Source organism: Chrysochloris asiatica, unplaced genomic scaffold (assembly GCF_000296735.1).
Source record: "Chrysochloris asiatica unplaced genomic scaffold, ChrAsi1.0 scaffold00302, whole genome shotgun sequence".
NCBI lineage: Eukaryota > Metazoa > Chordata > Mammalia > Afrosoricida > Chrysochloridae > Chrysochloris > Chrysochloris asiatica.
In genome coordinates this window covers 2,308,855-2,333,802 of record NW_006408820.1, presented here as the reverse complement: position 1 = coordinate 2,333,802, position 24,948 = coordinate 2,308,855, and the positions used below count along the sequence as shown (strand labels likewise).

Sequence of the window (24,948 nt, the reverse complement as noted above, 5' to 3'; positions counted from 1 at the left end):
AATGTATTAGGTCTCACTATGGGGATAATCACATCTCAACAGCCAAACCACTGGGAATCAAGTTAATGCAAAATCTTAAGTCAAATTGATGCAACACTCTAACTATCAACTCGGCACCTATAAACCATATGCATAATCTGTAAATAATCTGTAAAGACATCCTTTCACATCACAGGATTCAGCTAAAATGAATACAATGGAAAATGCATTGGCCTCATTTACATCTTACATTTCACAAATGAACAAAGCAAAAATATTTGTTGTACACAGATGTCCTGGTGTGGCGCTGTGGTTTAATGCTCCAGACTGCAATGCTGTTTGAACTGCATGGTTGATGGTTCAAGCTCACCAGCTGCTCCTCGGAAACCCAACATAGCAATCACAGTCCTTGTTTCTGAAAGTGGTCACATGACTGTAGTTTATAACTACCCTCTCTCACTACCCATTCCATGTTCCCTTTGTCCTTGACAAGCACCTCAGCTGGTCATGCTTCTTTGCCTGGTGAGGTGACACAAACCTTCATTCTGAATGGTCTGTACAGGGTCGCTATGGGTCGGAACCGACTCGACAGCACTTAACAACAACAACAACAAAGGCTATGAGTGGTCATGTTGGAATTGGGTTGCTATAGTTTTCTTTAACCACAGGGCATAATAGGACTAAAAGACATCCTAAGGAATCTCCTGGATTCCACACATATTCTTCTTTACTTCCATTGTGTAATGTCAAGTCAATTTCCCCTTGGTAATCAGGATCAATCACACCACCCAATACAGTAACTCCCTTCTTTGCTTGTTGATCAAGGGGCATGAGGAGTGTAAAATGGCCAGGGGGCATACTTAATTTACAGTTCAATGGAGTCAGTGCTGTGTCTGCAGGTGGGACTATTTCTCCCTTTGGAACTAAAACATCTAGACCTAAAGAACATAGGGTTGCAATGACAGGAAGCAAAAATTTTGCAAGTGTGTCATTAGGAGTAATTGTGAATGGTGCCAATCCCATTTCCACCCCTTGGTTCCTGGACTCATGAATCCTAGCTATTGGAGAAGCAGCCACTTACATTGGGTGCCAGTTTAGAGCATATACAGCGTCCTGAAGAACATTGCCCCAACCCTACTAGGTATTGCCACCTAGCTGGCACCATAATTGTGCCTTTAAAAGATCATTTGGTTGTTCAATTGTTCAATCAAGCTAGGTGACTCAGGATGATGAGAAACATGATAAGACCTGTGAACCATGAGTATGGGGCTATTTCCACACTTCATTTGCTGTGAAGTGGGTCCCTTGATCTGAGACAATGCTGTGTGGGACACTATGATAGTGACTAAGGCATTCTGTAAGTCCACAGATGGTAGTTTTGGCAAAAGCATTGCATGTAGGGAAGACAAATCCATATCCAGATTAAGTATCTATTACAGTAAGAACAAAACACCACCCCTTCCATGATGAAAGTGGTCTGATGTAATCAACCTTCCACCAGGTTGCTGTCTGATCTCCCCAAGGAATGGTCCCATATCTGGGACTTAGTGTTGGTTTCTGCTGCTGACACTTTGGGCACTCCACCATGGCTGTAGCCAAGTTAGCCTTGGTGAGTGGAAGCCCATACTGTTTAGCTCCTGCATAACCCCCATTCCTGCCACCAGGGCCACTTTGTCCAACATAATTAGTTTCCATAGAATGGGCCATCCTGTCTAATTGATTGTTAAAATCCTCTTCTGCCGAGGCGATTCTTTGGTGTGTGTTCACATGAAACACAAACACCTTCACTTCTTTTGACCATTCAGAAATGGTTATCCATCTACCTCTTCCCTACACCTCCTTGTCACCAATTTTCAATCATGTTTCTTCCAAGTCCCTAATCATCCAACCAAGCTATTGGCCACAATCCATCAGTCAGTATACATTTGCACATATGACCATTCCTCCTTCCAAGCAAAGTGAACAGCCAGGTGCACTGTTGGAAGTTCTGTCCTTGAGGAGGATTTCCATAGATCACTGTCCTTCAGGGATGTCCCAAAAAGGGACTGCATTGCTGCTGCTGTCCACTTTCAAGTGGTGCTTGTGTGTCATGCAGGGCCATCTGTAAACCAAGCATGAGTTTTCTCTTCCTCAGTCAACTAGTCATAAGGAACTCCCCATGAGGCCACAGGTGTAGACTGGGAGAGATAAGGTAATGTGAGTTGGGGCCATGGGCATTTGGGTCACTTCCACATGCAAATGACTTAGGCTTTCAGGTTCTGTTCAAGCTCAGTCTTGTATACACCACTTCCATTTAATGATGGAGTGCTGCCGTGCATGTCCAGCTTTATTGTATGACTTTGTGGATCATACAACTCCCAGTTCATAATAGGTAGCTCTGTTGCATACTAACTTACTTGGTGGCCCATGGTTAGGCATTCAGTCTCTACTAAGGTCAATATCAAGCAAAAAGCTTTTCTCAAAAGGAGAGTAGTTATCTGCAGAGGATGGCAGGGCTTTGCTCTAAAATTCTAAGGGTCTGTGCTGTGATTCACCAATAGGGGCCTGCCAAACACTCCAAATTGCATCTCTATGTGCCACAGACACTTAAAGCACCATTGGCTCTGTTGGATCAAATGCTCTAGGTGGCAGAGCAGTTTGCACGGCAGCCTGAACCTCTTGCAGAGCCTTCTCTTGTCATGGGCTCTACTCAAAATTAGCAGCTTTTTGAGTCACTTGATAAAAAGGCTAGAGTAGCACACAAAAGGAGGAATATGCTGTCTCCAAAATCCAAAATGGTCCACCAGGCATTGTGCCTCTTTTTCAGTTGTAGGAAGAGTCAGCTGTAATAGCATATCCTTTACTTTAGTAAGAATATCTCTACATGCCTACAACAATAATTTATTTTAGAAAGTTCAGCATGAGGCTGGTCCCTATGAGATGAAAGTTAAAGACACCCCAAATGTCTGAATTTCTTGAAGTGCTATGTTGTTGTTGTTAAGTGCTGCTGAGTCAATTCTGATTCATAACAATCCTGTATAGGATTTCTGAGAAGTGGTTGATAGGTTTGAACTGTCGACCTTGTAGTTACCAGTTCAGTGCTTATCTTACAGTGACACACTAGGACTATATCACTCCATACTTCCTGATATCAATAACTATGAGCCCCCTTGGTATTCTCCCCAATGTTCCAGTATTCCGATATTCACTGCAATGTCTCACAGAACAAATGGGCTTTCAAGGAAATGGCTTACATGGCTATGGAGGCAGGCAAGTCCCAAGTCTGCAGTTCAGACTTCAGTCTGGAGAATTTTCTTCACTCACACAGAATCAGGCTGTTGACTCACAGGTCAGGTCAGGCTGCTGGCTCTAACCCTAAAAACTGGAGGTCAGAGGATGAATCAGGCAAAGGAGCACACAGCTCAATCACATCACGATTTTATATCCATGCTAAAGCTTCAAAGTTTTATAAACACAATTAGCTCTTTTTACATCTACTGCTGAATTATGAGTCATTTCGTAGGAGTTACAAAGACTACAACTTTGCTCTTACTGTTAGGTGCCATCAAGTCAGTACTAACTCTATGCACAATAGAACGAAACACTGTCCTGTCCTGCACCAACCTCACAATCCTAGCTATGCCTGAATGCATTCGTTCCACCTCTGTGTCAGTCCATCTCATTGGGGTCTTCCTCTTTTTCTCTGACCCTCCACTTTACCAAGCATGGTGTCCTTCTCCAGGGATTGGTTCCTCTGATAATTTGTCTGAAGTATGAGAGACAAATTCTGGTCATCCTGGCTTCCAAAGAGCACTGTGGCTGCACTTCTTCCAACATAGATCTGTTTGTTTTTTTAGCGGTACTTTCAGTATTCTCCTCCAACACCATAACTCAAATGTATCAATTCTTCTAGGTCTTTCTTATTCACTGTCCAAGTTTTGCATGCATACGAGGTTATTGAAAATACCATGGCTTGGGTCAGGCACACCTTAGTCCTCAAACTGACATCTTTGCTCTTCAACACTTTAAAGAGTTCTTGTGCAGCAGATTTGCTTAATGCAATATGTCGCTCCAAAAGTGCTGAAGGTTAATTCAAACAAAATGAAGTCTTTGACAACTTCAGTCTTTTCTCCTTTGATAAGAATGTTGTTTATTGGTCCAGTAGTGAGGATTTTTGTTTTCTTTACATTGAGATGCAACCCATACTGAAGGCTGTGGTCTTTGATCTTCATCAAGAAGTATTTTAAGTCCTCTTCATTTTCAGCACGCAAGGTTGTATCATCGGCATATTGTAAATTATTGAAGAGTCTTCCTCCAATCCTGGTGCCATGTTTTTCCTCATATAATCTAGTTTCTAGGATTATTTGCTCAGCATTCAGATTGAATAAGTATGGTGAAAGCATACAGCACTGGTGCACACTTTTCCTAATTTTAAACCATTTGGTGTTCCCTTGTTCTGTTTGAACATCTGCCTCTTGGTCTATATACAGGTTCCTCAAGAGCACAGTTAAGTGTTTCAGTATGCTCATTCCCTCTACTATTGTTCATAGCTTGTCATGATCCACATAATCAAAAGCCTTTGCATATTCAATAAAACACAAGTAAACATTTTCCTGGTATTCTCTGCTTTCAGCCAAGATCCATCCTCTTCTGAAATGAGCTTTTAGCTCTGGAAGGTCTCTGTCAATGCATGGTTGCAGTTTTTGTATTATGTTTAGTAAAACATTACTCACATGGGATATCAATGAAATTGTCTGATGATTTCTGCATTCCGTTGGGTCACCTATTTTTGGAACGGGCACAAATATGTATCTCTTCTAGTTAGTTGGCCAGGTAGTTGTTTTCCAAATGTCTTGGCATAGATGAGTGAGTACCTCCAGTGCCATATCAGTTTGTTGAAACGTTTTAATTTGTATTCCATCAGTTCCCGGTGACTTGCTCTTTGCCAATGCCTTCAATGCACCTTGGACTTCTTACTTCAGTATCATTGTTTCATATGCTACTTCTTGAAATGGTTGAACATTGGTCACTTCTTTTTGGTACAGTGTATTCCGTCCATCTTTTTTATTTTAATTTTCTTTATTTAGAGATTATGTACATAGTTTATAGGTGTCAAGTTGGCAAATGTGGAATGTAATGGTTAGGCCAGGATTTCCAGATGTTTAGCCGTCTTTTTTTTTTTAATGTTTTATTGTGAATTATGCTATAGTTTACATGGGAGAACATTAGTTTTACATTCATTCTATCATATATCACTTCATTGCTAAGGTTACAATCCCCTCCATGCATCATCAACCAACAAAACTTCTACCTTTACATTTTCAACCCTCACAAGCAGTCCTGATAATAATTATTCACTATTGTATCACAAGAGACCCATCGTATTTCATTTTATCAGCCCTACCTAGACAGATTGGATACTACTCAGTGGAGATTCTACCTTCCTTCATGCCCTCTGAATCTAGGTTCCCTCTTGAAAGCTTGTAAGTCAGTCACTTCTTGCCTTTGTAGCCTCCCACCCCCAATTTTGGGTAGCCAATGTCCAAGTTGCCCATCCCTGTCTACTCTGTATATGGAGGGGATGGGAATGATTCTTGCTGTAAGGATTTGTTCCCTCTTTTGAGCTACTGCATCCATAGGTGTAGGTCAAGTTTATCAAATTGTATCAGATTACTCTTTTTTTCCTCTTCTTTCTTCTTCTGGTTGAGCTCTGATCATCCAGTCATTGAAGCCAGGTTAAGTGGGTATTATCTGCAAGTGTGGGTGTTCTTATGAATATGCCCTCTCTTCTTATCAGTTGGGCACTTCACTCTCAGGTCTAGTCCTCTGTTAGCCATCTTCTTTTGATGCTTTCTGTATCATTCAGTATTTTGGCCATAGAATCCTTCAATATTCAAGTTGAGGCTTTAATTTTTCCTTCAGTTTACTCAGCTTGAGAAATGTTGAGCGAGTACTTCCCTTTAGCTTGTCTAGCTCCAAGGGAAATGTAAATGCAGTTCTCTGTTGACTGTTTGATCCTACTTGACTTGATGGTTGATCGGAGCAAAATGAAGTCTTTCACAACCTCAATCAGCCCCATTGTAGTTAAGTGTCTTAATTCAATTAGGACAGTTTCCACTGTCAAATCTGGCTTACATAAAATAACAATCACAGTTGTCTTCAAGGATGCTTGGGGTCCCGTCACAAATTTGTTCCTCACAGTTGTGGTAAAAAGTGTGTCCTCTGTGCACTCCATGTGTGGGTTTATGGTTCTATTCTGAAAAATCCATTCTAACATGCCAATTTCCAAAAGCCTTTGGATTCCTCTGCAGAGTACCAAGGAAGGTCTGGTATACTTGAACTTGGTGTATTGTAGGCCACTGCACAAGCCATACTTCAGTGAACCAACCCAATAAACTACTAGGTCTTCTCCTAACCTCTCGAGCTCAAGCATTAAATGAAGAATCTGTTCATACTGGGCCCATATCAATAAACTCAGACTGAACCAACCTTATGTTCCTCGCATCATTATTCCACACCCTTAGTAGCCATTCCCACACATATTCACCAGGTTTCTGTTTGTACATATTAGAAAAATCAAGCAATTTTTTTTGGAGTGTAGCATACTTGTTCCTGATTCACGATGTATGCTTCACCTTTTGGAGTTTACGGAGACTTAAGTCTAGTTATAGGTCTTGAAACAATAATCAGTGGAGATGATTCCTGGTAATGTTCAGCGATGCCTTGCAATATATCTACCTTAGGTGATGTCTCAGACAATCTCAGTAGACATAGTTGGGTTAATCTCATTAAGTGTGGGCACAGGATATAATAGTTTTACTGATAACGAAGCAGCAGACAAAGATGGAGTAATCCCTTCAGATGGGAAGGGTAGTGCAATCAGCAAGAGTGAGTCAATAGAATTTCCAGGATCTGTGTCCCAGATTCCTGAGTATCTGCCTATAGGTCCCAACTCAAAGTTTCAGGATCCCATTTCTTCCTAATAAATGCCTTCACTTTAACATCGGACACCATTCCAGGTTGGAAATTCAGCTGAAATTGTAACTTAGCCACTACTCACAGTAAGATTCTAGGTTTGGTTTTCAGCAATATCAGCTCTGTTACTACAAGAAATAAGGCTTTCGTCCAGGAAACAAGCAGAAACTTTGAGGTCATTTATGTGGCACTTGAGCTGTGACTCTTTAGTCCTAAGAACGCCTCTTTCCTTTACAACTTGCTCTATTATAAATAGGCCCAACCAGCCAGCTCCTCTATATTTCTCAACCTGACAACATTGCAAAATGCTATTATACATGTGAGCATCCAGAGTCCCACTTCTCTCCAATACCTCATCAATTGGTGGTGCTATTTTATGTCTTAATCTTGGTACCTCGCACCATGGATTTTCAGCACCCTCTTTACTAGTGGAGGCATAGTTCTTGGTGTCTTTAAAATTAGTCACTTGAGAACCAATTTAGAAAGCTCACCCTTATGACTGTGTTTCTCTAGAACCACTCTCGGTACCAAATATTTCTCTAGGGAAGCAAAATTAATGAAATTTATATATGCATATGTAAAAAGAGAAGTGTTTATATCAAGAAAATGGCCCACAACTTGCAAACGTTGGAGAGTACCATGCCCAGGTCAGATGTACTAAGATCCGCAGGCAGGCAGGACTGACAGACAGGCAGTTTAGGCAGACAGGTAGCCTGCTCATGGCTCCCAGGATTAGCAAGTAATAGAGCAGACCACTGGCTTAAGTTCAAAGAACCAGATATTGGAGGATGAGACAGATGCAAGATTCAGGCCCAGCAGAAAGCACATAAGCTTTGCCTGAGTATATTGAAAGTAGGCCACACCCCTAAGGAAGCATCCTTTCAATTGATTGACTATAGCGAATCATCATAGAGTTAACTATACTGTATTACATCTCACTATGGGATAGCACATCTCAGCTCTCAAACCACTTCGAATCAAGTTGACAAAAAACCTTAACTGTGGTTAAGTCAAGTTGACACAAAATCTTAACTATCACCCTATCTAACATATTCTTTATTACCTAAGAGGACACAGAATGCTTACAGACTTTGTCAGCTGCAGTCTAGCAGAGTTAGCTTTGGTCAACACATGTGGTCAGGAAGTTTGGCCTTCACTGTTCAGCCCTTCCTTTGAGTCCCCTCCTCTCACATCCTGCTCAGGAACCTCTCTGCTCTCCTTCCCTATCCCAGGGCCTTCCTACTTTCTACTTTGCTTGAAAACCAGAAAGAGTCTGATATCATATAAGAAGGACCTTCAAAACCTCATGGGAAAGTGGTATTAAAAGATAATGAAACTTTCCCATGAGTTTCTGAAGCCCTTTCATATATTTTGACTGAAAGGTCTTCAGGTAAAATAAATGAATGATTCAAATTATGGATGATTTTTCATGATACCATGAAAGAGTTATATAGCCCAGAAAGAAGGAGATTCTAGGGTGAGAGCATAGAAATCCAGATGAATGCAAGAGGATCAACAGAAGCTATTTCATGAGTCCACTTAAAGTTCCCAGTGTCAAGGTGTTGCCCTTGGTCTTCTTGCTAAGGGAGCAACAGCAAGAGCAAGGAACACGGTTTTGTGTGGGACACGGCAATATTAATGGTACAGGGTGGGTGGGACAAGAGGAATGATAGAATACAACAATAGTCCCACGGGATGTTTGCCTCCAGGACTCAGATTGAGGCTTGGAGTTTAGCAACAGCTTATGAGTATTAAGTTAAATAACCTTGCAGTTGTAACCATGTCCTGTTTATCCCCAAAGATGATAAGACTTGGCAAATATATGGTGTGCATATACCTCAATTGGAAGGTGAGTTTTTCTGGGCCACCTATATTTTTTACCCTTCTAGCCCTTGGAAACCCTATACAGGGTTACTATGAGTCGGAATCGACTTGGCGGCACTTAACAACAGCAACAATCCAAACACAGTAGCTCCATGTGATAAGCACTGGACTGCAAACCACAAGATCCGTGATTCAAGCCCACCAGCCACTCCACAGGAGAAAGATGAGACTTTCTGCTTCTGTGAAGATTTAAAGCCTCAGAAGCCCTATGGTGGTGGTGGTTATAAGTCATGGTGTAGGTTCGACTCATAACAATCCTGCATAAGGTTTCCAAGACTGTAAATCTTTACAGGACAGAAAGCCTTATTTTTCTCCCGTGGAATGGCTGGTAGTTTCACACTGCTGGTCATAAGGTTAGCAACCTGACTTGTAACCACTACATTACCAGAACTCCTTCAGAAACCCTATACAGGATCGCTATACAGGCTCTATACAAGGCCAAACTTCCTAACCACATGTGTTGACCAAAGCTAACCCTGCTAGGTTGCAGCTGACAAAGTTTGTAAGCATTCTGAGTCAGAACCAGCTCAATGGCACTTAACAACAACAACAACAAATCTCAGTGCTCATTTCAGTGACTGACATGATAAAAGTCCACAGTAAAAAAAATGACCAAAGGAATGGAAAAATGCATGAATGACTAAATGACTAACACATCTTACATTTCCCTGGTCTTCTGAACTGAAAAATAAATTTAAAAAAAAAAAAAAAAGGAAGCTGAAGAGGAAGGTGTCAAGCTTCTGAAGAGGCAGAGGCAGAGCAATTTCCTGAAACGTGGGCTGTTTGAATCCATCCAGAGGTGTCTCAGAAAAAGGCCTGACAACGTACTTCTGAAAGATCGCAACCTTTGAAACTCTTGTAGAATGCAACTCTACTCTGAAACACATGGGGTTGCCTAAATTGGAGTCCACTTGATTGCAAGAGGTTTGACTTCTTTGGTTAATTAATACCAACAAAAATTCAGAACTGCCCTATGTAACCCTCTTTCTCCACATTTCAAGGTCTGCCTGTATTCATGTGGTCAAAGGGATTTTCCCATAATTTTAGGTATCCCATTAGTAAGTTGTATCAAGTGGAAGGGGGTTGGAAGCAGGTCTTAGAGAGAGCAAGACAATTGCAGCTCTACCTGCATTATATGTCTCATCTATGGGATGGAGATAAGACAAGAGTGTCTCACAGAGCCAAAAGTCTTTCTCATGTATTTGGACATGAGAAAGGTCCAAGATAAGCATGAGGGATATGCAGACAAGTATGTTCCTAGTTAATATTTGTGATATGGGAAAGGGAGAAGACACACAGAGTGAAGGCACACAGTGTGTAATATATTTTATAATATATTAGATTTAGTTCTCTAGGGCTGTTGTAACAGAAATACCACAATGGGGTAGCTTTAACAAACAGAAATTCATTCTCTAACAGTTTAGGAGTCTGGAAGTCCTAATTCAGGGTGCCAGTTCTAGGGGTAGACTTTCTTTACTTGTCTCTTCTGATTTTCTGCTCCTAGGCAATCTTCATGTGACTTAGCTATCTCTGCTCTGCCCAATTGTTTGTGGCACCATAGGATAAGCACTTGACCTCAAGGTTGGTTTGAACCACAGGGTTGGCAGTTGAAACTCAGCAGCCACTTAACAATAACAACAATATCTCAAAAGAGATCAACTCCAAGAATCATCCTACACTAACCCTGCCTCATTAACATTAAGAAAGACAACCCATTCCTTAATGTGATTGATTATAACCACAGGCACTGAGGTTAGGATTTACAACACAAATTTGGCAGGGACAGAGTTCAATCCAGTATTGCATGTAAGAAACCTGGTAGAGTAGTGGATTACGAGTTAGCTTGCTAACCACAAGATCAGCAGTGCAAATCTACCAGTTACTCCACAGGAGAAAGATGGATGAGGTGTTATGCTCCCGTAAAGATGCACAGCCTTGGAAACCCTATGATATAGGGTTTTTATGAGTTGAAACTGAGTACGTGGCACACAACCACCACCACCACCATAGTATCTAAAGAATATATAGGTATATCGGTGTTGTTAAGTGCCGTCAAGTCAGTTCTGACTCATAGCTACCCTGTATAGGGTTTTCAAGGAGTTGCTGAAGGGTTTCAACTGCCAACCTTGTGGTTAATGGCCCAGTGCTTAGTCTACAGTGCCACACCAGGGCTATATATGTTGTTGTCAAGTGCCATCAAGTTGGTTCCAACCCATAGTGACTCTGTATTGGGTTTCTGAGAAGCAGCTGGTGTGGTGAGCTTGAACCACTGACCTTGCAGTTTAAAGCAACTTTGCAGTTCAATGCATTAACCCACAGTGCCACAGCAGGACTTCAAGACTATATATGGTGGTGGCTGTGTGCTGTGGAGTCAGTTCCAACTTACGGTGACCCTGTACAGGGTTTTCGAGGCTGTAAATCTTTACAGGAGCAGAACACCTCATCTTTCTCCTGCAGAACAGCTGGCAGTTTCAAACTGCTGACCCTGCGGTTCGCAGCCCAATTCATAACCACTACACTACCAGAGCTCCTTAAGACTATATATACTCAACTTAAAAATTAAAATACTAATTATTTTCCACCTGTTTCCTCCACTCTTAAATCGACTCTTCACCCTCCTCTACCTTTCCATGTGCCAGAAAATTGATCCCTATATCTTACATCAAGGAGCTCTGGTAGGGTAGTGGTTATGAATCGGGCTGTTAACCTCAAGGTCAGCAGTTTGAAACTACCAGATGTTCCTTGGGAGAAAGAGGAGGCTTTCTGCTCCAGTAATAATTTACAGCCTCAGAAATGCTGTACAGGGTCACTATGAGTCAGAACCGACTCCACGGCACACAACAACATAGCTTACATCAGCTGGGCTCCCTTACCACCTGGTTTCTGATGGGGTTGACCAATGGGAGGCAACAGCAAGGAGGAAAGAGAGGTTAGAGAATTATCTACTTCTTCCCTGCTTCTGAGCTGTATCTCGAAGTGTAGCTGTGTCCTTCCCTAACTATCACTCCCTTTGGGTGACTTCTTTCCACAGTTCTAGTTCTCGTAGGGTTCCTCATCCCTTCTGCCCTAGTGGTGGTAGCAGCTTCTTGTAGTTCTGGACTCTGGGTGCCTCAACATCCCGCTTGGTTTCCTTGGCTTCACCCACACATCTATAAGTGGTCCCCTTCACTGCAGTCTCTTCAGTTGAACCATCTGAAAGGAATTCTGCTTCCTGCCAGCACCCTTACTGATGAGAGGAGAATATATATGTCACATGAAATGTTATTTTCCACTGAAAGCAAGAACTACCTTGTACTTGTTTATTTTATTTTTCAGTGAGAGAGTTCTGACTTTTCAATATGTTCCTGCCCAAACTGTTTCCATGAGCTTGTTTCATAGCAACACCAGTGTCAAAACACACATGCAACTTATAGTGGATGTTCTTGAGATCTTCTGTCAGCTCAGGGACAGTGGCCTCAAGCCCCTGTGCTGAAGTTGTAACAGCTTCATTGGGCAGTACTCCCAACCAGGAGCTCCCATCTCCCAGGGCAGCAGGCATTATGGAGGGTCTAGCTGTTTCCAGGAGTCTTGGTGTGGTACTTGGGGCTAATGCACTGGAATGCAAAGTCATTTGAACCACAAGGTCGGTGGTTCAAACTCACCAGCTGCTGCTTGGAAACAGGGTCGCTATGGGTTGCTATGGGTTGGAACCAACTCGGTGGCACTTAACAAAAACAACAACAACAAGCTGTTCTAATCCCTCTGGAGCGCTAATGGATTTTACACTCCAAGAGCAGCCATAAACACAGCATGGTTTTAGGTGCAAAGTGATGGGTTCTCAACCAGTCCTTACCATGCTCCTTACATGCTTCGTAAAATTTTCAGAGGATGCAAGAGTTTTCCACAAATTGCCCATGGCCTGGGGAGCTTTCTTTAAAGCATTAGTGTGGATGAGTATGAGTACATTTTCAGTGAGAGTGTAGATGATGATATCCATCCTGTGTAGGAAACATAAGAGCCCACGCCAAGCGGAAAGGACAAGGGTGGAGGTAGGGTGGGGACAAGAGAAATGAAGCCAAACTTCCTGATTGCACTGTCCAAAACATGTTTATTTCCCTCTGTGGTGGGCACTTCTGAGGCAGACAAACAGAACCGCCTTCTGGAAGTCTAGGGCATCTTGAGCGCCTTGATGTAAGTAACTTAAGCATTGGTTTTTCATGAAAATTGACATGAATTGGGCACCTACAGTATACCAGACATTGCACAGTAGCTGAGATAATTCATTTAATTTTCCTAGGCCTGTCCTGGTGTGGCGCTGTGGGTTAATGCGCCAGACTGCAAAGCCATTTGAACTGCAAGGTCGACAGTTCAAGCTCACCAGCTGCTCCTCAGAAACCCTATACAGGGTTGTTATGGGTTGGAATAGACTCGACGACACTTCACAACAACAACATCACATTTGTGAAGTCCCTGAGTGATACCAATGGTTAATACACTCAACAGCAAATGGAAAGATTGGAGGTTCAAGTTCACTCAGAGAGGCACCTTAGAAAAGAAGGCCTAGAGATCTACTTCTGAAAAATCAGCCATTGAAAACCCTACTGACACACATGGGGTGCTATGAGTCAGAATTGACTGGCAACCTATTTACAACATAGATATTACTCTTGTTACCTTCATTCTATAGCTCAATAAACGAAGGCTCAGGAAACTAAGTAACTTACCCAAGATCACACACACATATTCAGGGCAGAGTTGAGCCCTGCATTCTCAATCTTCACACATAACACTGCCTCCCTAGCAAAACCAACATCTGACACTTGGGTGACCTCAATTCTTATCACATCTGCGAGTAAACAAAGATGTGGGCGCCTGCACTGAGGAGCTCCCTGAGGAATGTTTCCCTGAGGAGTGTTCCCCTTGAGTTCCCCTTACAGTCTCCCCAGGGTAATGCTTCCCTCAGGTGTGTTCCCCTGAGGTGTGCTCCCCCTGAGAAACTCTTACTTGTTCTCTTCTCCACTGATTATCCCTTGAGCTCTGGGTTAGGGAAGTTCTGTCTTTGAAGATGACAGATTTCTTTTTCAATTCTTAGAGGCTGTCCACGAATGGCTCCACAGGGCTGAGAGTCACTCGGGAGCACACCAGGGCAGCTGCCCTACTCACCCAGTTCTTCTGCTTCTGCAAGATCTGAGCAAGACTGCCTCAGGCAAAGCTGTGAGAGGGAAGGGGCGTCCCTAAGTGACTTCCATCTCATCCACATCTACACCAGCATCACCCAGTGCCAGTATGATCTTCTTACTACATACAAAAAAGGCTGCATTCTTCTGAGAGAACTAGATTGTTTCAGAGCTCTAACCCTTAAGCCAGAGGGGAGCAACTTCAGTACATTCTGAAAAAGAAAATGTATACAGGCCTCTCATCTCAAGATTTAGAATACCTACTTTACTGAACAAAAGTGAGGAAACTGGTATGCTTTTTAGTCAATAAATAGTATCACCCTAAAGAACAGTCTGATAGTTCTCGCATGTAGTTCTCAGGCCTCACTTTGCTTGTTACTACTTCACACTTAAAAATGAAGCTCTGATTTCACTTGACATTTAGTGGTACAGGAGGCATTTAGGGCAGTAGCAGGGTTTCCTAGGCCTGCTCACACCGGAAGAACTTCCTTTGCCCATCAGTATATAATGTGGTACTAGTACATGAGTCCTGGTGTGGTGCTGTAGGCTAAGAACTGGACTACTAACCACAAGGTCAGCAGCTCAAACCCACTGCTCCTCAGAAACCCTATACAAGGTTGCTATGAGTTGGAACTTACTCAAGGGCGCTTATAACAACAGTTTTGAGACACAGATCTTCATGAAGCATAGAAGGGTACATTACTCCACCTTCCTCACAAAAACTTCACAGAAGTCCCCTGCTCACTTGCTGATGACAGGCTTGCTCTCTGAGCAGCAGGAGGGTCTGGTCTTTTTGTCTCCCCCCCCCCCCCCGCATTCTTAGGAAAATGTGTTTCTATGATGGAACCACACTTGAACCCCTGTATCAGCTCAGCCAGGGCCAGTGTTGATAAGGTGATCAATCTAGGTCACAGAAATTTTGCTCTATCCTGTGAAGGTTTGACTTCCTCGTAGACATATTCATGGAGTCCTGGTGTGGTGCTGTGGGTTAATGGATTAGGACTGTAAAGTCTTTAGAACTGCATGGGACCCATTCATTCATTCATTCATTCAAACATTGGTTATCTAGCAATCACTTCAGGTAATTCTGGTGTCAGCCTATTGCTAATGTCAACCTTTTTAAGGTATATGTTGACAGCTTCTTTCCAACAGCATCCTAGAAAGTCAGCCTTGATGATTGGCTTTTGAGGCAGGACAAAAACCAGTGCCATTAGAGTCTCTCTCAGTTACTCTGACAGGAAACACCTCTTATGACTACCCTCCTTCTCCAGAAGCCCTCTGAATATTGATATTCAGCCTACTGATTGTGAGGGCAGGAAAACATGAAAATATTCACACTGATGTCTTTGTTTGTTTTCCTATTTCCTCAAGATCATTCCACATAGGTATCATGGAGTGTAAGGGATAGGGACCTGCCTCACATCCCTGACCTCTTCCCTGGCTGCCACCTGCCTCTTCCCAGCTGATTCCAAACATCTACTCACCAGAACACACATCCAGTGCCACTTATTTATTAGATGGATCCTGACCATAGACATCGTGACTCAACATGGGAAGCAGTTATCACATTGATTATGTGCTACTTCTGATCAGAGGTGTGGTTCCAGGTATCAGACTCGTGGCTACCAGATTCAATCATGCCCAATGTAAATATATTTCCATGATTAAATGGAGTTGTTTAAAAACATTAATTGAGCAACTACTATGTTTCAGGCATGATACTAAGTACTAGTGACTAAGTAGAGGTGAACAAGGTAGACCCAGAATATACAGCCCAACACAGAAGGCAGGTGTGAAGCAAGTAACTACTCTAAACATTCGGAGTGTTGTAAAAGGGGAGAACACTTAGGGAGATATGGAGGAATTTGGGGAAGGAAATAGTTTGTTTCTTTTCTAGTTTAAGACTTTTAGACTTTAATTTTTTTAGTTTAAGTCTCATAGAAGATTTTCCAGAAAAAAGAAGAGTGTTTAGTGTGGTACCTGAAGTACACATAGACATTAGCTACAAAGGCAGTAAGGATATCATGTGCAAAGCCTACAAGTGAGAGGGAATGACATATTTAAAGAAATCGCTAGAATCAAGTATGTCTGCAAAGTACAACAGAGAGGGAGGTGTGAGATAAGGTGAGCACCACCAGGTTGGAAAGTGTTTAGAAAATGGCAGTAGAGAGTTGGTCTATTTTCTTAGAAGTAGAAATAGGATGGAGTTTAAGCAATACGCTTATCCTTTTAAAACAACAACAACAACAAAACTTTTCATTTAACCTTTTAAAGATTTTACCAATTGTCATCCAGTCAATTATGATTCATGGTGACCTAGTATGTGTCATAGTATCTAATGTCTGATTTTGAAGAAGTAAATGACAAAGCCTTTCTTCTGAGATGCCTCTGGATGATCTTGAACTGCCAATCTTTTGGTTAGTAGTAAAGCATTGACCATTTGTAGCACCCAGTGAGTCATTTTAAAGATTAGGATATGGCACTTTGGGATAAAACACTGGACTGCAAGTTTGGTTTGAACCACAGGCAGTTAAAATTCACCAGCCGCTCCTTGGAAACCCTATACAGGGTCATTACGAGTCAAAACTGACTCAACAGCACTTACCAACAACATAATAAAGAAAGGAGACCATGCCATTGCTCTAATAATATAGAAATTTCTGAGCACTCAACTTCCACAGTCCCATTCCTATGATGCAAACACTAAATTCATCCCACACAATTATACGGGAATATTTTTGGTCAGATAATGCTATTAAACAAGGAGAACAAAGATCTAAGTGTTGTTTTTAATGGTTTCCTGACATTTTTGCCCCTAGTTCTGCAACTATTTCTGGACTCTAATTCTATAGTATTTGTATAAATACCTTTGGCTGGCCTTACTTTTAGTCTTTTAATTGTGCACAAAAAGTTGTCTAATTGTTCTGGAAAAGATGGCACTGAGTTACTCACTTCAGTTTTTCTTCTTTTTCTTTAAACAAAAAAGAAAAAAACCTTTTTATTTGGAAATAATTATGAACTCACTGAAATTGCAAAATTAGCATTTAGAGTTCCATGAACACTTCACTGAGTTTCCCCCACGATGACATCAATATCAAAATAGTACAATATCAGCAGCACAATAGCCAAACCAGGAAATAGGCATTGATACAATACTCGCACTATCAAAGCAGTTTTTATATGAACTCAATGTGTGTATATGTGTGGCACTGTGGGTTAATGCACTGGATTGCAAAGTCAGTTTGAACCACAAGGTCAGCGGTTCAAACTCACCAATTGCTCCTTGGAAATCCTCTACAGGCTTACTAAAGTTCAGAACCGACTTGATGGCACTTAGCAACAACAACAACAATGCAATTTAGAGATCATGTGAAGAATGGATTTGATGCATTAGACACTAAAGGCCCAAGACCAGGAGAGTTGTGGGATGACATCAAGAATATCATACAGGAAGAAAGCAAAAGGTCATTAGGAAGACAAGAAACAAGGGGAAACCCTAAGTGGCTGTCAGAAGAGACTCTGAAACTTGCTCTTCAGCATACAGCTGCTAAAACAAATGGAAGAAGTGAGGAGGTACAAGAACTAAACAGAATATTTCAAAGGTCAGCTCAAGAAGACAAAGTCAAATGTGATAACAAAATGTGCAAAGACCTAGAGTTAGAAAACCAAAAGGGAAGAACATGCTCAGCTTTTTGAAGCTAAGGGAACTGAATAAAAAAAAATTCAGACCTCAACTTGTGGTACTGAAAGAGTCTCTGGGCAAATTATTGAATGATGCAGAAAGCATCAAAAGAAAATGAAAGGAATACACAGAGACAAGGTACCAAAAAGAAACAGCTGATGTTCAACATTTTCAAGAGGTAACATATGATCAAGAGCCAATGATCCTGAAGGAAGAAGTTCAAGGTGTATTGAAGGCATTGGCAAAGAACAAGGCACCAGGAACTGATGGAATACAAATTAAAATCTTTCAACAAACTGATGTGGCACTGGAGGCACTCACTCATCTATGCCAAAAATTTTGGAAGACAACTACTTGGCCAACTGACTGGACGCGATCTGTATTTGTTCCCATGCCAAAGAGAGGTGACCTAATGGAGTGCTGAAATCATCGGACAATATCACTGATATCCTATGCAAGTAGTTTTACTAAAGATAATGCAAAAACAGCTGCAAGTATACATTGACAGAGAACTTCCAGAGGTTCAAGCCAGTTTCAGAAGAAGATGTGTAACAAAAGACATCATGGCTGACATCAGATGGATCTTGGCTGAAAACAGAGAATACCAGAAAGATGTTTACTTGTGTTTTTGTTTTTGTTTGCTATGCAAAGACTTTCGATTGTGTGGATCACAACAAGCTATGGACAACATTGCAAAGTACGAGTATTCTGGAATACTTAATTGTGCTCATGAGGAACCTGTTCTGTTCAAACAGAACAAGGAAACAATGAATGGTTTAAAATTAGGAAAGGTGTACACCAGGGCTGTATTCTTTCACTATGCTTATTCAATCTGCATGCTGAGCAAATAATCCAAGAAGCTGAATTACATGGAGAAAAATGTGGCATCAGGATTGGAGGATGACTCTCTAACAACTTGCAATATGCAGATGATACACCTTGTGTGCTGAAAATGAAGAGGACTTAAAATACTTCCTGATGAAGATCAAAGACCACAGCCTTCGGTATGGGTTGCCTCTCAATGTAAAGAAAACAAAAATCCTCACCACTGGACCAATAAACAACATCCATATAAATGGAGAAAAGACTGAAATTGTCAAAGACTTCATTTTACTCAAATCAACCATCAACACTCATGGAAGCAGCAGTCAAGAAATCTAATGATGTATTACATTGGACAAATCTGCTGCACAAGAACTCTTTAAAGTGTTGAAGAGCAAAGATGTCAATTTGAGGACTAAAGTTTGCTTGACCCAAGCCATGGTATTTTCAGTAAAATCATATGTATGCAAAAGTTGGACAGTGAATAAGAAAGACCATAGAAAAATTGATTCATTTGAGTTATGGTATTGGAGGAGAGCATGGAACGTGCCATGGACTTCCCAAAGAACAAACAGATCTGTGTTGGAAGAAGTACAGTCAGAGTGCTCCTTGGAAGCCAGGATGGCCAGACTTAGTCTCTCATACTTTGGACATAGTATCAGCAGAGTTCAGTCCCTGGAGAAGGATATCATGTTTGGTAAAGTGGAGGGTCAGAGGAAAATCAGAAGACCCCTAGAGAGATGGATTTGCACAGTGGCAGCAGCAATGGGCTCAAATGTAGCATCCACTGTGAGGTTGGTCCTGGACCAGGCAGTGTTGTATTCTATTGTGAATAGGGTCACCATGAGTCAGTACTAACTTGATGGTACCTAAAAACAATAACAACAACAAATGCAATTTAATCTCATGTGTAGATTCATGTTGTTGAAAGACAGACGAGGAAGAAGGAAAACACAGTCTTTTGTTTCTTTCTTGTCTTCTTACTGACCTTTTGCTTTCTTCCTCTATGAGGTTTTTTACATCATCCCACAGCTCTTTTGGCTTTTAGTTGTTAGTGTCTAATGCATCAAATCTGTTCTTGAGATGGTCTCTAAATTTGGATGGGATACGTTCAATGTCATATTTTGGATCTCATGGATTTGTTTTAATTTTCTTCAGCTTTTGCCTTAACTTGGATATGAACAATTGATGGTCTGTTCCACAGTCTGTGCCCGCTCTTGTTTTGGCTGATGATATTGAGCTTTTCCACCATTGCTTCCCCAGGTGTACTCCATTTGATTCCTGTGTATTCCATCTGGTGAGGCCTATGTGGATAGTTGCCTTTACGTTTTTTTAAAAAAATATTTGCAATGAAGAAGTCATTAGTCTTTCAACCATATCATGCGATCTGATCTCCAGCATTGTTTTGTTTCTATCCCTAAGGTCATACTTTTCAACTACTGATCCTTCCTCCCTCTTTGTTTCCAACATTTGCATTCCAATCAACAGTAATTATCAATACATCTTGATTGCATATTTGATGAATTTCAAACTGAGACAATTGGTAGACTTCAATCTCATCCTCGCTGGCTTTAGGGGTTGGTGTATAAATTTGAATAATAGTGGTATTTGCTGGTCTTCCTTATAGGCATATGAATATTATCCATTTATAGGCAGCATTGTACTCCAAGATAGATCTTGAAGTGTTCTTTTTGCCAATGAATGTGACACCATTCGTCTTGAATTTGTTGTTCTTGGCATAGTAAATCATATAACTGTCTGGTTCAGAATGACGAATACCAGTCCATTTCTGCTCACTAATATGATCAAGACCTGACGGTACTAAATGAAGAAAACCAAGAAGCACTGAAGGCACTGATAAAAAACAAGAATTCAGGAATTAAGAAAGTACAAATTGAAATTATCTATGCCAATAAATTTGAAAGACAGCTACTTGATCAACCTATTGGAAGAGATCCATATTTGTGCCCTTTCCAAACAGAGGTGACCCAACAGAATGCAGAAAGCATGAACCAATAGCATTAATATCATGTGTAAGTAAAATTATGTGAAGACACTTCAAAAACAGCTGCAACAGTACATTGACAGAGAACTGCCAGAATTTCCAAGTGGATTTGCAAATACTTCAACAAAGTCAGCTACTGCATCTACTGCATGCTGACAGATGGGATGCTGTCAGAGGGCTCCTTTGCTGGCATCTACAGACTGGACAACCTGGTTGCCATTCTTGATATGAACTGCCTGGCCAGAGTGACCCGGCCCCATTGCAGCACCAATTGGACACCTACCAGAAGTGCTACAAGGCCTTCAGCTGGCATGCCATCACGGATGGGCACAGCATGGAGGAGCCAACAAGCTAAGCATCATCACCAACACCTACAAATGCCAAGGGATTTCACGGGTAGAAGATAAGGAGTCTTGGCATGGGAAGACCCTCCCCCAAAACATGGTGGTCAGACCATCCAGAAAATCTACAGCCTGATCCATAGCAAGAAGAAGATCCTGGCAGCTCCCCTGCAGGAGGATGCCCCTCAATGGACATCGCCAACAACCACATGCCCACCCCACCCAACTACAAAGTTGGGGGACAAGATAACCACCCATAAGGCTTATGGATAAGTCCTGGACAAGCTGGGCCATGACAGTGACCACGTCATTGCCCTGGATGGGGGCACCAAGAATTCCACCGTCTCAAGAGCTCTTCCTTCACAAAGGAGCACCTAGACCACTTCACTGAGTGCTGAGCAGAATACAGAGCATCGCTGTTGGCCGTGCCACATGCAACTGGACAATATCCTTCTACAGCACTTTCACAGCCTTCTTCATGATGGCCTTTGACCAGATCAATATGGCGGCCATCTCTGAGAGCAACATCAACCTCTGTGCTTCCCACAATGGTGTGTCCATTGGGGAAGATGGACCCTCTCAGATGACACTGGAAGATCTGCCCATGTTCCAGTCATTCCACATGTCAACTGTCTTTTACTTGAACGATGGCGATTCTACCAAGAAGGCAGTGAAATTAGCAGCTAATACAAAGGGCAACTACTTCATCTGGAACAACTGGCCAGAAAATGCCATCATCTACAACAGCAATGAGGATTTCAAGGGTGGACAAGCCAAGATGGTCTTGAAAAGCAAGGATGACCAGGTGACCATGATCAGAGCTGGTGTGACCCTGAACAAGGCTCTACTTGCTGCTTAATTGCTGAAGAAAGAGAAGAGCAACATCCGCACGGTGGATCCCTTCATCATCAAGCCCCTGGATAAAAATCTCATTCTCAACAGCACCCATACCACCAAAGGCAGGATATCCTCCTCACAGTAGAGGACCATTATTGTGAAGGTGGCATAGGTGAGGCCTTACACACTGCTTGTGTGGACGAGCCTAGCATCACTATCAGCTGCCTTGCTGTCAGCCAGATACCAAGAAATGGGAAGCCAACTGAGCTGTTAAAGATGTTTGGCATTGATAAGGACGCCATTGCAGGAGCTGTGAGGGGCCTTGTCTCTAAGGCCTAGAGAAGCTAAAGGACATGGGGTGGGAGTTCTATACATTCCTGAGAGTTGTTGGCAAAGGTGCTCAAAGACATACTACAAGGAGTGATAAATATGTTTGGAGAAAAAAAAAAAAAAGATGTGGAATGAGGGGATATCATTGCAGACATCAAATAAATCTTGGCTGAAAGCAGAGAGTACCAGGAAAAATGTTTATTTGTGCTTTATTGACTATGAAAAGACTTTTTACTGTGTAGATCATGGCAAGCTATGGACAACATTGCAGAGAATTAGTATTTTGGAATACTTAATTGTGCTCATGAGCAAACTGTACAGACCAAGAGGCAGTTGTTTGAACAGAACAAAGGAATACTGGCTGACTTAAAATCAGAAAAGGTGTATGCCAGGGTTTTATTCTTTTACCATACGTATTCAATGGGTATAGTGGTGGTGGTGTGTCGTGGAGTTGGTTCTGGCTCATAGCGACCCTGCATAGGGTTTCTGAGGCTGTAATCTTTATGGGAGCAGAAAGCCTTATCTTTCTTCTGTGGAACAGCTGGTAGTTTCAAACTGCTGACCTTGAGGTTAGCAGCCTGATTCATAACCACAACACTACCAGAGCTCCTTATTCAATGTGTACGCTGAGCAAATAATTCAAGAATCTGGATTATATGAAGAAGAACATGCAGCAGGATTGGAGGGAAACTGTTTAATAATTTACGATATGCAGATGATACAACCTTGCTTTCTGAAGAGGACTTAAAATACTGATGAAGGTCAAAGATCACAGTCTTTAGTATGGGTTGCACCTCAATGTAAGCAAAAATGTTCATCATTGGACCAATAGCATCATGATTAATCATTGCTTGGAACCATAGTCAATACTCATGAAAGTAGTAGTCATTAAACTAAATGACAAATTAATTAGTCAAATCTGCTACACAACACCTCTCTAAAGTGTTCAAGAGCAAAGATATCAGTTTGAGGACTAAGGTGTGCCTGTCCAGAGCCATGGTATCTTCAATAGCCTCAGATGCATGTGAAAGTTGGACACCAAATAGGGAATACCTTAGAAGAACTGATGCATTTGAGCTATGGTGTTGGAGAAGGATATTAAAAGTACCATGGACTGCCAGAAGGACAAACAAATCTGTGTTGAAGAAGTGCACTCAGAATGCTCCTTAGAAGCTAGGTTGGTGAGAGTATGTCCCTCATACTTTTTTTTTTTTAAGTTTTTATTGTGAATTATGTGGGTTTACATGGGAGAACATCAGTTTTACAATCATCCTATTGTATTTCGTTTCATTGCAATGATTACAATCCCCTCCATGCATCATCAAATAACCAAAGGATACACCCCACAGGCCCAGCCACCAGCACACAGCACCTCTCCCTCCCTGAGTTCCGTGTCCCCACTCACTCCATCTGTCCACATCATCATCTCTGTCTCCATGCCTGGTGTCACTGCTTCTCTGGATAGGGTCACGCTTTCTGCTCTTCTCACTTGATAGTCCTAGAGACCTCTGCTCTTCAGCTACAAAATCAATCACACCCCTCCTTTAGCCAAAAAAATCTGCCTCTATATTTCTGACCCTCACAGACACTCCTGATGGCAATTATTCACTATTGTACTACAAGAGTCTTATCCCCATTTCCTTTCTCCAGCCCGGTCCCAACAGATTGGAAATCATTCAGTGGAGGTTCTACTTACCCCTGCCCCATCTGGAACTAGGTTCCCTCTTGAAAACTAGGCTCCCTCTTGAAAGCTTGTAAACCAGTCACTTCTTGCCTTTATAAACCCCCCCACCCCCATTTTGGGTAGCTAATGACTAAATTGCCCATCCCTGTCAACCCTGTGTACCGAGGGGATGGGAATGATCCTTGCTGTAAAGATTTGTTCCCTTTTTTGAGCTACTACATCCATATGTATAGGTTAAGTTCATCAAATTATAATGAGTTATTCTTCCCTCATCTTTCTTCTTCTAATTGAGTTCTGATCATCCAGGCATCGAAGCCAGGTCAAGTGGTTACTATCTGCAAGTATGGGTGTTCTTGTGCATCTCCCCTCCCTTCATAACAGCTGGATGCTTCACTCTCCATTCTAGTCCTTTATGGCCATGTCACTGCCTCTGGGCCCAGGAGTCCCCAGGTCTTGCTGGCCATCCAGATCTCCACCTGGATTCACAGAAGTCTACTGAATGTGGTCAGACTTAGATCCCAAATTCATTGCTGCTTTTTCCCCTTCTCTCCCTTGTCGGTCACCAACGTGGTCACCAGCCAGACCACATGCCTGCTCGTGTAGTCCCCTTGAGTCTTAGTCTTGGAAGGGGGTTTGATCTGAAGGGACCCAACCACTTGCCTTGATGGCTCCTGGGTGAACAGCTTACTTGTTCTTGTAGTAATCAATCAGACTGCCATTATTGTTTCTGATTTTTCCTGCTGGTCTTCCTTCATGAAGTATCTTCTCTTCTTCTAGCTGCTCCAGGCTGGACTATTTGTCTTTTCCAGTGGAAATTTCCCACCTCAGACAGTTCTGGATGGGATTCTAGTTTCCACCTATGGTCTTATGTAGTGCAAAAGCTCCACAGGAGGTCTCTTTCACTGGGCAATTTCTAGCCCCCTTTAAGGTATTACAATCAGTTATAGGCCAAAGATGGACTTACAAGCTTTCTATTGTGATGTTTCTGGCTATTCCTCCCTACCACCCATTGTACCAGGATTGATAGGTTTAGGAGAGAACATCTTGATTGTATCTTGATTATATCTTATATATATCTTGATCATATCAGGATTGATAGGACTATACCAGGATTGATAGGATTAGGAGAGAACAACTTGACTGTATCTTGATTATATCTTATATGTATCTTGATTATATCAGGATTGTATCAAGATTGACATCGAAATTTAAAGAGACAGTATAGACATAAAACCAAACAGCCACCACTCGTCTGTCTGTCGTGCTGTGGTGGT

The 24,948-nt window shown here is 41.9% G+C and overlaps 1 pseudogene; it reads left to right on the top strand.

Annotated features, from left to right (window-relative positions):
• The first annotated feature begins 1,564 nt into the window (after positions 1 to 1,564).
• LOC102821902 lies at positions 1,565 to 21,999 on the top strand (annotated as a pseudogene).
• The last annotated feature ends 2,949 nt before the right edge of the window (positions 22,000 to 24,948 follow it).